The sequence below is a fragment of the Mus pahari genome, chromosome 15, assembly GCF_900095145.1.
Source record: "Mus pahari chromosome 15, PAHARI_EIJ_v1.1, whole genome shotgun sequence".
Lineage (NCBI taxonomy): Eukaryota > Metazoa > Chordata > Mammalia > Rodentia > Muridae > Mus > Mus pahari.
Window position 1 is genome coordinate 1573119 of NC_034604.1, and position 13037 is coordinate 1586155.

At 44.6% G+C, this 13037-nt stretch overlaps 1 protein-coding gene across 1 annotated transcript in view; it reads left to right on the forward strand.

The window, feature by feature from the left end:
- Positions 1–13037, forward strand: part of Svil (supervillin) — a 186262-nt gene that overhangs the window by 39564 nt on the left and 133661 nt on the right. The window contains exon 2 of the mRNA XM_029547120.1: positions 11565–11653. The gene's annotated coding sequence lies outside the window, so the exon portion shown is untranslated. The remainder of the gene's footprint in view (positions 1–11564; positions 11654–13037) is intronic.

The window sequence follows — 13037 nt, forward strand, 5'->3', positions numbered from 1 at the left end:
GATACAGCTGCACAACAGCAAAACAAATGATACAGCTGCACAACAGCAAAACAAATGATACAGCTGCACAACAGCAAAACAAATGATACAGCTGCTTTTGAGAATTCATCACCAGGTAAAGCGCATGGCTGTGACTGGATTGCATGGAGTCCCTTGTGTTTTTATTTGGAGATGAGAGTCTTGGTTAGAACTTGGGTTAAATTGAAATAAAAGTCACGGTTTAAACTGAGTCACCCTAATCTAAAAACTAAGAACCCAGGTTCTCCAAAGTCTGACACCTTTGAATTGCTACCCATCTGTGCCCTGGGACAAATATCATCCATCTGTCCTTGTGTGATGGTCAGAACATAGTCAGCATGCTAAGATGATGGAATCTCCTTCAGACAGAGGAGAGGGGCATGGGATTTGTGCTTAGAGGTGGGTCCCAACCCCAAGGTACCTCAATGTGTACATACAGAGCTCCCACAATCAGAAGTGTATGACATTTGGAATCGTCCCCAGCGATTCAGGTGAGGGGTTGTCCCTCCTGTACTTCCCTGTCACTGGAACTTCCCAGCAGCTACATGGAGTTGACATATTAACCTTCCCTTTGCCTGCCTGCCAACACTCATTTCTAGGTAAATCTATTTTGTTGTATTTTTTTCCTCTTCCTTCCTCCTCTTCCTCTTTCTCCCCTTCTTCCTCTTCCTCCTCTTCCTCTTCGAGTCAGGTTTTGACCTCACTGACCTAAAACTCCATGTGTAGACCAGACAACCCTTGAACTCACAGAGATCTGCCTGTCCCTGCCTCCCATTAACAGTGTGAGGCACTATCCCTTCCTCATATCCAAGATACAAAAAAAAAAAAAGTCTTTCTTTGTGAAAGTTGATTTGGGAAATTCTGCTGTTATTTACTAATATCTTCTTAAGCTGGTCAGCATAGCATCATCTAGAAACAAGGCTATTTCTAGTGCTGATCTTTCTGATCTTTTCCTCCATTCATCCACAGACTCCAGCTTTGCTGAAATACTAGCATGTACCTGGTTCTGGGAAGTAAAAGAAAAGAAAAGAGAGATGCTCTTCCCCAGAGGAGCCCACACCCTAGGTGGGAAGGCAGACTATAGAGAGTGGGTGAGACAGAAAGCAGCTGGTGTTAGAAGGACCTTGGTTCTGAGTAGAGCCCTTGTCAACGTCCCAGGGAGCATGGTGCATAGCAAAGAGGCCCTTGAGACTAAGAAAGCAGACATTTCCATTGTCTGTCAGATACCAAGGACTTGGTTTGAGATCCTGTTTATGTGGTCATTTCTTGATCATTTTTTCCATTTATTTTCCTAAAGCTCAAGGGCATACTTTTCCACAAAGGACCAGAGAGTGAACGTTTCGTGTTTTAAAGGCACTGTCATTCTTATCCAGCTCCTCCCACCATTGTAGCAGGGGGAAAAACAGAGCAGGTAATACGAAAATAAATTAACATGATTGTGTCTCAATAAAACTTTATTGACAAAAGAGAACAGCCAGCTGGATCTGACACTGGCAGCTACAACTTGCTGAATCCTGTTCTAGAAGGAGTTTTGGAGTTTTGTTTGGAGTTTTCCCCAGAGAGAGGCTGTAGGTTTCAGCAGCTTCTCCTGTGAACACGTGATACCTGGGAGTTGTGTGAGTTTCTGAGAGTCTTCTAGAACCACACAAAGAAATGATAGCAGTCTGGATTCATAACAGGGACTCAGACTGACCCAGTTTTCCAGCATTTCACATCACGGTTAATATTTAACAGACCTCGGAGATTCCAGATCTAACCCATCTTTAGGTCATTATAGCACAGGAATTCAACAAGAAAACCACACTAATCCAGTCCCGGCAGAGGGCTTGACACTGAGTGAGTGTGTGTGTTTTAACTCTAAGGTTTTTGAGAAACTAAGAACAGAGACAATTGGTGTGGAGCTCTGGGGAGGAAGTGTGGTGATTATCTGAGCAGGTGACCTGAGGGAAGCCTAGAGCAGAGAGGAAGGCAGGAACAGCTGGTCTGTGTAGAAGTGAGACCGTGAGTGGAGGCCCCAAGAGCAGATGGGGGAGAAGAGTGTATCTGGACGTCTTAAAGCAGTAAACCAGGAAAATCTGTCTTTAATAGCAGATTCTGTGGGAAAGTCACTACATTGAAAGGTTTGAGCAATCATTCAGAGCTAAACAGTTTTTAAAGGGTGAATCTTTCCAAGAGCATATTCTAAAATATATGGTATGTAGTAGAACATTAAAGAACGTCACTACAGGTAAACAACTGGGAAGCCATCTGAGTTGCCCCTGCTGGCCTTATGTGCCCACAAGTTGTCTCTTTCTTGGCTGATAATGAAGAAGTGAATGACTTGGGAACTTTTTTCTTTTTTTAAGTAAAACTTAAAAAATGAGAAGCAGATGAAGTGTCAGATGGTTTGGAGTGGCTTGAACCATTTTCTCAAGGTCAGATGAAAAGTGAGGCTTGTGTTCTCTGGGGAGTCTGAGTGGGTTATTTGATCGAGCTTCCCATCAGGCTCCGGGCTGCTGTTCTCAGGGCTGAGATGGAGGAAGAGATGGAAGGCTGCAGTTGATAGCTTCCTGGAAGAAGCCTTAGTAGAAGACCGCAGTTATTCTAAGCAAGAATCACTTAAACCTTGCCTTGGTTTTCTAATACTGGATGAAGACTTTGTCTTAGATGTAGCATGTGATTTGGGGACATGCACCACATGCTGTCATGTGGAACCTGGGGCTCGCTGGCCACCAGGCACTGCATCCGTCTTGAGGGGATTAAACTGATGCACTTAGCACATCTGTCCTTGCCATTACAAATCCATGATGGGTATCTGCTCTCAGCTGTTTCCAGCCACTCTGGCCTAGAGACCACGTAGTCTTCTTCCTTTCCCATTCTCTATTCCAACCAGGCTGACCACACCATACGTCTCTTGAACATCCATCTCCCACTCCCATCTCAAGAGCTAGGAATTGGGCCTTGTTCCTCCCTTGCCTGAATGTGCTCATCACTGATTGTGCAGGGCTTTCTGTGATGTCCCCTGAGCTTAACTCCAGCATCACCCTCTCAGAGACGCCTGGGCATGGTGTAATCTACAATAGAAGCCCTCACACCTACCATGGTTTTGTCCTTGTGCTTTTCTTACACACTCGGTGTGTGTTGATCAATCCTGTCATTCGAATCTTTTCTACTTAGATCCCATTACTCAGAATATATGTCTTTGGTGACAAAGGTTTTGATGGATCACTGGATCTGGGATACTTTGTACACATAGACCACCAAGACTGTTGAGTATTGAGTCAAGGAGAGAGCCAGATTTCTGACATTGTTTGGAGCCTGAGTCTACAAACTAGATCATATTACAATTAAAGTTTTTCAACAATGTTGTAAGTTTTCTTTAAAAAGCTATTTTCTATATCACTCAAGGCTTGCCATTCCATAGCTAAGAGTAATCTTGTTTTGCTTCTTGGTAAAGACTTCAGCAGTTAGTTTTCATTGCTTTGCAGCATAGCAGACTATCTACACGCCAGGGTATGGCCCGCAGACTCTCTACACATCAGGGGTATATTCTCAGGCTGTCTACACTCTAAGGTACAGCCCCCAGACTGTCTATATACTCCAGGGTACTTTAGGAACTGTCATACAATGAAAAGAACCTTTATTCCTTACATATGTAATCAACATCCCTACCAGTAATCTCCCTGTAAATAAGTGTGAAGAAAACAGGATCATGGTTCTCCAAAACAAACAAACGTCATGGTGTGTAGGACCTTGTAGCCAATAGTTTTGTTGATGTAACTGCTGAGTTGCTTTTAAAAGTCAGATTAAGCTGGGTGGTGGTGGCACACGCCTTTGATCCCAGCTCTTGGGAGGCAGAGACAGGCGGATATCTGAGTTCGAGGCCAGCCCGGTCTCCAGAGTGAGTTCCAGGACAGCCAGGGCTATACAGAGAAACCCTGTCTTGAAAAACCAAAAATAAAAAAATAAAAGTCAGATTCATCACTTCGTAATTTAGATATAGTAACATTCTTCCCTTTTTAGTGCGCCATTGTGTTGTAAGTGTATATAGTATATCATAATCCACACATGAGTATCTGTCTGTCTACAAATCCCTCATCCTCCTTTCTGTTTAACCTATGCCTGTTTCCTCAGCTATAGAAAGAGGCTGCTAATTGGAACTAGTGATGACTAGCTGTTAATATGAAGACGGTGCCGAGAGCAGCTACTGTGGTCATTATTAGTAATGCAGCCAAAGACCTGTTTCTCTTGTTTGCCACGGTCTGTGGCGTGGGAGCTGGACACCTGCTCATTTCCTTCTGTGCCCGGTGAGATCAAGGGTGAAACTGCTCAAAAGAGGAATGAGTCATATTCATTTGACAGGAAGCAGGTATCTGATGGCTCCTCTGACCTCTAGTGGCCAGTGCCCGGCAGAGTGCTTTTGTTACCATCCATTGACTTGGGCCACAGGCCTTTAAAGGGCATCGTGCCTCTGTGTCCTTTACTCATTTCTTAGTCACAGAGGTGCAGGAGAAAGCTATGGTTTCTGGGGTGCTTTGTCCTCATTTCTCAGCTCATTTCCTCCATTTGCAGAGTTGAGTTATGAGTTGAACAATTATGTTTAAACTAGATATTTGGGGAGTTTCTTTTGGCCAGCTCTCACAGAGTGGCCAGGCTGGCCTTGAACTCCAGACCTTTGAAATCTGGGCTCCTATACTCTCTGCTTGGGAGATTTGACACAGATTATTCTTTAAATGTTTTTTTCTTTCTTATTGCTATCTCCATCTAAAAATTATTTTTTGAGCACTGTTTCCCTTTAATTTTGACATTTCCTCATAAAGCAGCTTCACATTTTATGATTAAAGAAAGCCATGGTTGATGTGATACAGAAATACAAAATAGGAATTTGTAGAAGTGGTACTTTAAATTGCATGCTTTATTTATGTGAATCATCCCATTGCCTGTATATGCAGGCTGTGTATGTTGCCATTCTGTTAGTTAGTTAGCTAGTTAATTAGTTAGTTAGCTAGCTAGTTAGTTACTTAGTTACTTAGTTAGTTAATAGGCATCTGGGCTGTTAGAATTTAGCAATATTTGTAGTTTGGACACCCGCTGGACTTGGTCAAGCTGGACTTGGTCAAGAAAAAATTATAGTATACTGAGTGACCATTTGTCAACAAACAGACCTGGAGGAAATCTAACCAACTTGGCTTTGCATTTAGAAGTCCTTGTCATGAGGCTTAAACATAAGCTTGATCTTAGGGGACCAGGAAGCATACACATAAGCAACGAACCAGAGGATCTATTCATGGGCACCTACCTACTAAGAACTGGGTTATATTGATTCTGTCCATGAGTATTCACTGTCATTGATGCAGCCTGGCTTCACTCTTGATTTCAGAGTTTACCTCAAGGAAAACTAGGAATTTATGTTGTGCTAAGCATTGTCTGTAGGCTGTATGTAAAGTCTCACAAATGCACATTCACTTAAGAATATGACTAAGAAAGTATAAGAGAGTTGGAGAAGCTGCTGCAGGCTCTTGGCGTTATGCACATCTTACTAAAAGGGCAGCCACTGGCTCCTGGGCATACTCATCCTTGAAGCTTTGGAGAGTTACCTGGTAAGGTGGTAACAAGGTATCCAGCTTAAATGATGGAGAGAAAAGATGAAGACTACCAAGATTCAGTCTGGATCCTTCACCTTCCCTTCACACTGAGAGTATGTGGGCAGGGTATGCACAGTGAGCCTGAGCCAGTCCTGAATTGCTTTTATGTTGCTGGTATAAAACATAAACCAAAAACAGCTTGGAGAGGAAAGGTTTATTTCATTCCTCAGGTTGCCATTCATCATAAAAGGAGGTCTGGAAGAGTGTGGCCCCTGAAGCAGAGGCCATGGTGATGTGCTGATTCTTTCCTGCTTGCTCCTCAGGGCTTGCTCATCTTATTTTATTATACAACCCAAGACTGCATGCCCAGGGATAGCATCAGCTGCATCAATCATTAATCAAGTAATGCCTCCTACACAGACCGGTCCACAGACCATATGATCAAGGTGATTCCTCTATGAAGGTTCCCTCTTTGTAGATGTAGATGACTCTAACTTGTGTAGCTAATCATCACAAGCCCTTAGTGTACATTTTTTTTTTTGTATCAAATCTAGTATACAGAACAGCAAGCCTTTAAAATTGCTATTTGCCTAGGTGTCATCTAGGCAGCAAAGATTAAAACCTGGCCAGTGTCCACTCAAAGTTAGGAAGAAAAAACTTGCTTTCACCAGGATTGAAAGTGGGAGTGGACCTCAGTGGTCCTAGGAATTCAGAGAACAGTGAAGATGACTCAAAGCACATGTTGCTCTTGCCCGACAGCCTTGCACTGGGGAGTCAACCCTTTGCCTCTGTCGTAGTTTTCTCACTATGCTGGCTAATTCAGGGACTTCAGATTGTTTGTAACACATTCTCCCATGCTTACAGATGTGTTCAGGTCCTTGGAGTGAAGCTGTGATGTTCTGGTGAGACGCCGAAGTGCCGTCTTCACAACGATGCCTTATAGAAGCTTAATTAGAATTGTAATTATTATCCTCATTGTTTTAACCCTAATTTTAAGTTACAGGGTTGGGCCTTAGATTCTGATGCTGTAGGTAATGTCAGAGCATTTTATGTAAGCACATGCCTGTCGTGTAGCAAGAAGAGGTTTTCTTCAATGGTTGCTACTTATTTGTTCATTTTCAGGTTAGGAGTAGAAGTCATCAGATGTTGTTGTTATTTGTTTGTTTGTTTGTTTGCAGTACTGAGGATTGAACCCAGAACTTTGTGTGTGCTAGGAACACTCTGTTACTAAGCTACCCTGCCATGGACAGGGGCTCAGTGGGCCCTCCTCAATCCCTGGGGAGCAGAGTCTCGGACAGATGGGCATGGATTCAGATGGGAATTTGATAGCGTCCACAGGAGAGAGTGTGTAGAATCTGAGTGTATTGTCACAAAGTGAACACCAATCTTATATAATACAGAAAACAAAGGGGTAGGATGTCACAACAGGCAAAGTACATTGAAGTTATCTGACACAAAACAGAGGAATGACTTCAAAAGGACTAACAGGAGGAGCCAGGTACTGTTTACAGTAAAGATAAAACAGCTCTGCCTAGGGTCAGCTAAAGACAGGTAAGGATTTTACACCCTAGTCACAATTTGTGCTACTCCTTTGAGCCTTGTGAGAGCTAGCACCAGGGGGTTCTGCTCTAGCAGACCTTCTCATGAATAATGCAATACCACAATCCCCCTATTTCCTAGGCCTTGGTAAATACTTGCATATGAAAGTAACTTCCAGTAAAATACTGTAAAAATGCATGCAAGACCCTCCACAGTATTGCATGGACAAATCTGGGGCATTCTAGCTATGGGAATGCCAAGGTTCCAGGAGGCTGAATTTCCTTGAAACTCTTTGCCTCGTGAATGCTTCTAGGCCTCTCGGCCTGTCAAGCAGACTTCACTGGAGTGGGCGTGGCATTACCCAAAAAATCTCCACCAAAGGCTTTAGAAAAAAGTGTGTGTGTGTGTGTGTGTGTGTGTGTGTGTGAGCGTGTGCACGAGAGCGCCTGTGCATGACTATGGATGCAAATATGCATACTTACGGACATATATAAACAGTAATAGCTCAAGCTCACAAAGTGGAGAGCTTATCATGCAGGAAACTTCCCCTGAGGGCAGAAGCATGCTAGAGTTTGGCCTCCTTGGGAGGGTTATGGTACTTACTTTAGCTTTCTCTGCTTCTGTGTCCTCTGTGTCAGCTGTTATTTGGGCTGTGAGTACCTTGGGACCAGTGGCTGTCCCTGGCTCTCTGTCAGTGTCCATTGAGGCTTACGTGCCCATTGACTTAGAGGCACACGGTATCAGGATTCCGGTTTACCAAAACAAGCAGGCTGGTTTAGAGGAGCAGAAACATGTGAAATGTGGGTACTGTCGATGGAGTCAACTTTAATATGTACTCAGTGAAAACCACCAACATTTACTTAATAATTCATTATTTAGGAAAATATCCACTGGGCTATAGACATTGTTCTAGTGTACAATATCCTAAATCTCGAGTCAGAAAATAACATAATCTTCCTGACAGATAATATGGGCAGCTGCTCTGTGCTGTCAGCCAGGAGAGTCTATGACTTATTATTTGTCTCAGTGCTGCATGATTGTGCACACATACAACACACACACACACACACACACACACACACACACACACACACCACACCACACCACTCAAGATGGAGCACAGACATCCCAGTGTGCCATGAGCACTCTCCTTTCTATTTTCTAAAGGCATTGCATCGGGCCTGGAGAGTTGTGACAGGAGCCCTTCCTCCACCTTGTCTCCGCTGGCTGTCTCTGGGTAACATCTTTTCACTTTGTCATTGTCCTTTGCTTCTATACTTGTCTCTTTCGCCGACAATCTAGTTTCTTACTAATAGTTTTCTTTCAACTTGTTCCCACCTAGATTTAATGCTAACAGAATGAGAAGCTGAAAGTAGCAGTCTGTTAAGTATATGTGCAAGGAGCTGGGCTAGGCCTAGCCTATTAGCAGGCGCATGGTGATGTCTGCTGTCATAGCAGAGTTCCTACCAGCGGAGCCCCTTTGGTAGTAAGTTGTTCTTATTTTGTTTTGTTTTTATTTGGTGTTATTTATTTATATCTTGAAATTGTTTTGACAATTTTATTAGGGAGGTATTTAGTATTTAGAAGCAGCCAAATATTGATTGATGAGTATTCTATAGTTCTGATCACAGTCAATCATTGCTGTGGCTAAGGCAACCCTAAAGGTTAAGATGAAGGGTCAGCCCCCTGGGCCTACGGATTCCTCAATCTCTGCAGACCAGGCATAGTCAGAGCAAGCAAACCCCTATACTGAACATACACTGACTCTCCTCATTGTTGTACTGTAAGCAGTGGGCTGTAACATGGCACTTGCTTGTTAGTATTACAGGTCATCTGGAGATGAAGAACAGCTCTGGGGAGGCTGTTGGGAGGTTATTCCAATACTCCATTGAGCTGCTTAAGGAACTCTAGTGTCTGTGCATTTGGCTATCCACAGGGAACATGGAACCAATCTTCCAAAGATGACCTGGCCACCACTGTCCTGTTCATTGACAGATGTCCCTGAGCAGGAAGCAAGGCAGTCTAGGAAAGTGTCCCTGGGAAGGAGCCTGAGAGAATCTTGAGGACTGAGTCTGGAGGAAGTCCCTGAGGCCCTGTGAAACTCTCTAAGAACCTGCTTCCCGTGCTTCTGGATATCCTGGGAGGAGACTGAGAAATACCCAGCATTTAGGAGCCAGGTCCCATGACAGGGAACATTCCTCAGTCTCTAGAACAGGGACCACTAGATGCCTGAAGTACATGAACCAATCCATATGCTATGGGTAACTGCTTCTGTCAACCCAATGAACCTTTAGAAAGAAGCCCTGACCTAAAGCTAGGCCTCCTACTCTTCCCAGAGAGACATACCTCGTATAGAAAGTGAGGGGTCCCTTGAGAAAGAAGGGAGTGGCTCCAGAGAGGCAGACAGGTGCTTAGGTGGCCCTGACTTTCAACTGTCTCTTGTCATTTTTTTAAAATTACATGAATACCTACATGTATATCTGTATGGATCTCATTGAGTGTGTGATGCTCACAGAATCCAGGGGTGTCAGATCCCCTGGAACTGGGGTTGTGGGGCACTTGTGAGGCACCTGACGGTGCTGCGGATGGACCCCAGATCTTCTACATGGAGAGCAAGAGCTCTTGACCTCTGAGCTGGCTCCCGGCCCCTCCTCCCTTTTCATATCAGCCACATTAGGAATTCTCTTCTCATTCATTTCCATTTTTGCCTACTTTCTTTTTCTAGTTCTTCCCCTCCTGCCCCCATTCTTTATAGCAGTTTGACTAGATTTTTTAGTTTCAACCTGTCAGTAAACTTGACTTTGCTCTTTTCTTTCTCCCACATTGTCCTGATTGCAGTGAGCAGGCCCCTCCCCCACCACACGCTGCTCTATGAAGGTGCTATATGTGCTGAGGAAGTTTCTCTGTTTAGTTACCACATTTGTCTTGGAGCAATCTGCAGTTCTACAACAACCCAGTGGCCTGTCAGCTTTCAGAATCCTTCCTGGTACCTACGCTGCAGAGCACTCTTGAAGAATTTCTTCTACCTCAACCTATACTTCTACATCCCAAGGTGTCTTGTGCACAGCAAACTTAGAGGCCCCTATTCCATGGAGGGAGGTATCATCTGGGCAGAGATGAAAATTGTCTTCTCCAGCTGTGGCTTGCTTCCCTCTCCCTTTCTTTTCATGCGAATGTCTCTCTTGTCTTTTCCATGTTTGACACTCCACTCCTTCAGAAGCAGCCACATTCCTCCATAGTTTAAGGCACTGGGGAGTAGCGGGGGGGTGGGGGGGACATGGCCTTTAATTGTTCTAGCCCACTTTATAAGGCCTCCAAAGCAGTTTAGTAATAAACAGATTTGTGGAGAAAGAGAGGACATGATTACACACACACACACACACACACACACACACACACACTGGACTATTCTATTTTTATAAGTACCATGGCAGTCTTTGTGGCTTCAGGTAATGAGTTAATGGCTGACTACATTTCACCACGTGGTACTGATAATCATTTTGCCTTGTGGAAACTTCACAAGGACTGATTACCAGCCCCCTTCTACTCAGCTCGAGCTGTCTGCCTCTGGTTTGGAAGTGAGCCCCGTTCTCTGGATACCAGCCTGAGCAAGCTCACTCCTACCATGAGTTGGAAACTCCATGGTGCTGGGCCATCTTCAGCCTGTTCAATGCTGGGCACTTAGTGCTCAAGTGAGCTCCTTCCTAGCAATTTCAAAAGCGGACACAGGAAGTGATGGTGAGACTTGCCATGAAATAGAAATAGCTTGGCGCCTACCGGAAAACATTACCCCCAGACATCACTGTGGGCCTATGACCTTAGTTTTGCTCTGCATCTTGGGATAGGAGCCTTGCTGTGTCAGCACCTCTCCCAGCTGAGCCATCAGAATGCCACGTGGCCACTCACCCATTTCAAATGTGAGCGTTGATTCTCCCAGTCTCCCTATCTGTCATTACACTCAACATCTCATTATACAAGATGGGGAGGGGTGTGTGTTGATGATCATTCTACTCTAGAACCTTCTAGTGCAGATGCGCTGTTCCCAGACTCACCAATCTTTGAAGAAAATAAGTGTTCAAGACTGTCCCACCCTGAACTCAGCGTTCAGAGACAGTGTGCTAAATCACCCTATGTGGACGCCTTAGGTGGCCTGCTCCCGCCTCTGCGCTTCCAACACTCATTCCTCTAAGGGACCCCGAATTGTCAGGGACTCTTGGATGTGACATCTAACTCCCAGAGGAGGCCATCTGCTCTTTTGCTTCCAGGTCTCCATGTGTTTAAAGTGTGAAGTGAGGAGGTCTGGTTTACTCCTGGGTCTGAGCTTGGTAATTGTAGTCAAGGATTGGGTGTTGGGGAGTGTGTTATATCATTTTCTGCTTTCTTTCTTGGACCTCAGTGTAAGAGCTTGCTCTCTCTCTTTCTCTCCTCCCTCCCCCCCTCCAGAGAGCTCAAGTAGATAACTCGGAAGACCCGGAAGCCGAAGCTGTGAGGATGAAGGTGTCTGCATCTGAAAACATGATTTAACTGTCGAGGTGAGTCTTTGTGGTGGACACAGTGGAGGGTTGCCCTGAGAAGTATAATCCACCTCTGGGGTGAACATATGTCTCTAACTTACAGGGACATGGAGTTCTCAGCAGTCCTGTATCCTGCTGTCGCTGTTGGGACAACCGGGAAAGGAATCAAAGGACTTAGGAGTGGGTCTTTCTGAGGTCCTCAAAAAGCTTTCACTGCCTGTAACGTAAACTTTTTAGGTTTTAAGATAAACTCATTGTACAGGCTGGCTCATGATCCTCCTGCCTCACTCAGTGTCGTGAATGCTGGGGTTATGGGTACATTCCATCAAGCTCATCTTTCTTTAGACTTTTTATAAAGGAGCAGAGCCAGTGCAGAAAGGAAGGCAGAGGCATACTTCTGGGGCTGTTACTGGCCTACCTCAGGCTGGTGTTTCTCCAAGTATTTCCTTGAGCACAGCTTCCAGGCTATTCATGCAGTGGGCATAGCAGATGTAGCCAGGTGCCTCGGGAACACTGTATTGAATAGCTGGTCTTTCTCAGAACTAATGAACCCTGCAAATCTCTATGGCTGTGTGTAGTCAGCAGTTTTGCCATGATCCTGTGCAAACTGTGGCTTGTGACCAGCATCCCACATGTGAATTAGATATCTTCTGACCATCAGCCACAGTGATGAGAAACACTAAGCTATAGTTATAAACTGGATTGGCATGCTTATATGCAGAATGTAAATACTACAAGCAAACAAAAGGAGTTACTAAGCCACGAAATCTTAAGAGAATGACCCCTAGACCTAGATGTCCTAGCTTAGATACTGAGTCAGGTGTAGTCTCTGTCTTCCTTGTTCCCACCTACAGAGCCCTGGTGATCATGTCTGCCCTGTAAGAACAGTTACAGACATTACGAGCACTGGCAGGACAAGGCTGTATACAGATACCAATGTGTTCTTACAATGAAAAGAGATGGATCCTTTGACCCAGGTTGAAGGTTGATATGATGACTAACTGGGGAGAGATGTAATGCCATGCAGTAGAGGCTTCACGTATGGGAGAAGTAGCAAGCTAAGTCAGAGGGCAGAGGGTAAGAAGGTGGTGTGGCAGACACAGGAACTGAGTCCTGTGTTTTACTGTGTTTAATGACACGCAGGAAGTCAGTGTTGGCAGTGGACTTCTCCACCTGAAAAGGACATTGATGCAAAGCCCATGGCTGTTTCAGTTTGAACGGGCAGAAAGCTTTCCCTTAATGGCAGAGACGAGAGGAGGATGCCCATCCTTATCACTGCTTTCAGTATTTGGGCTGGTTAATTTAAATATATAGACTTGACTAGATGAAAGGATCCTAAATAGCTGGTAAAGCAGTGTGTGTGTGTGTGTGTGTGTGTGTGTGTGTGTGTGTGTGTGTTTGG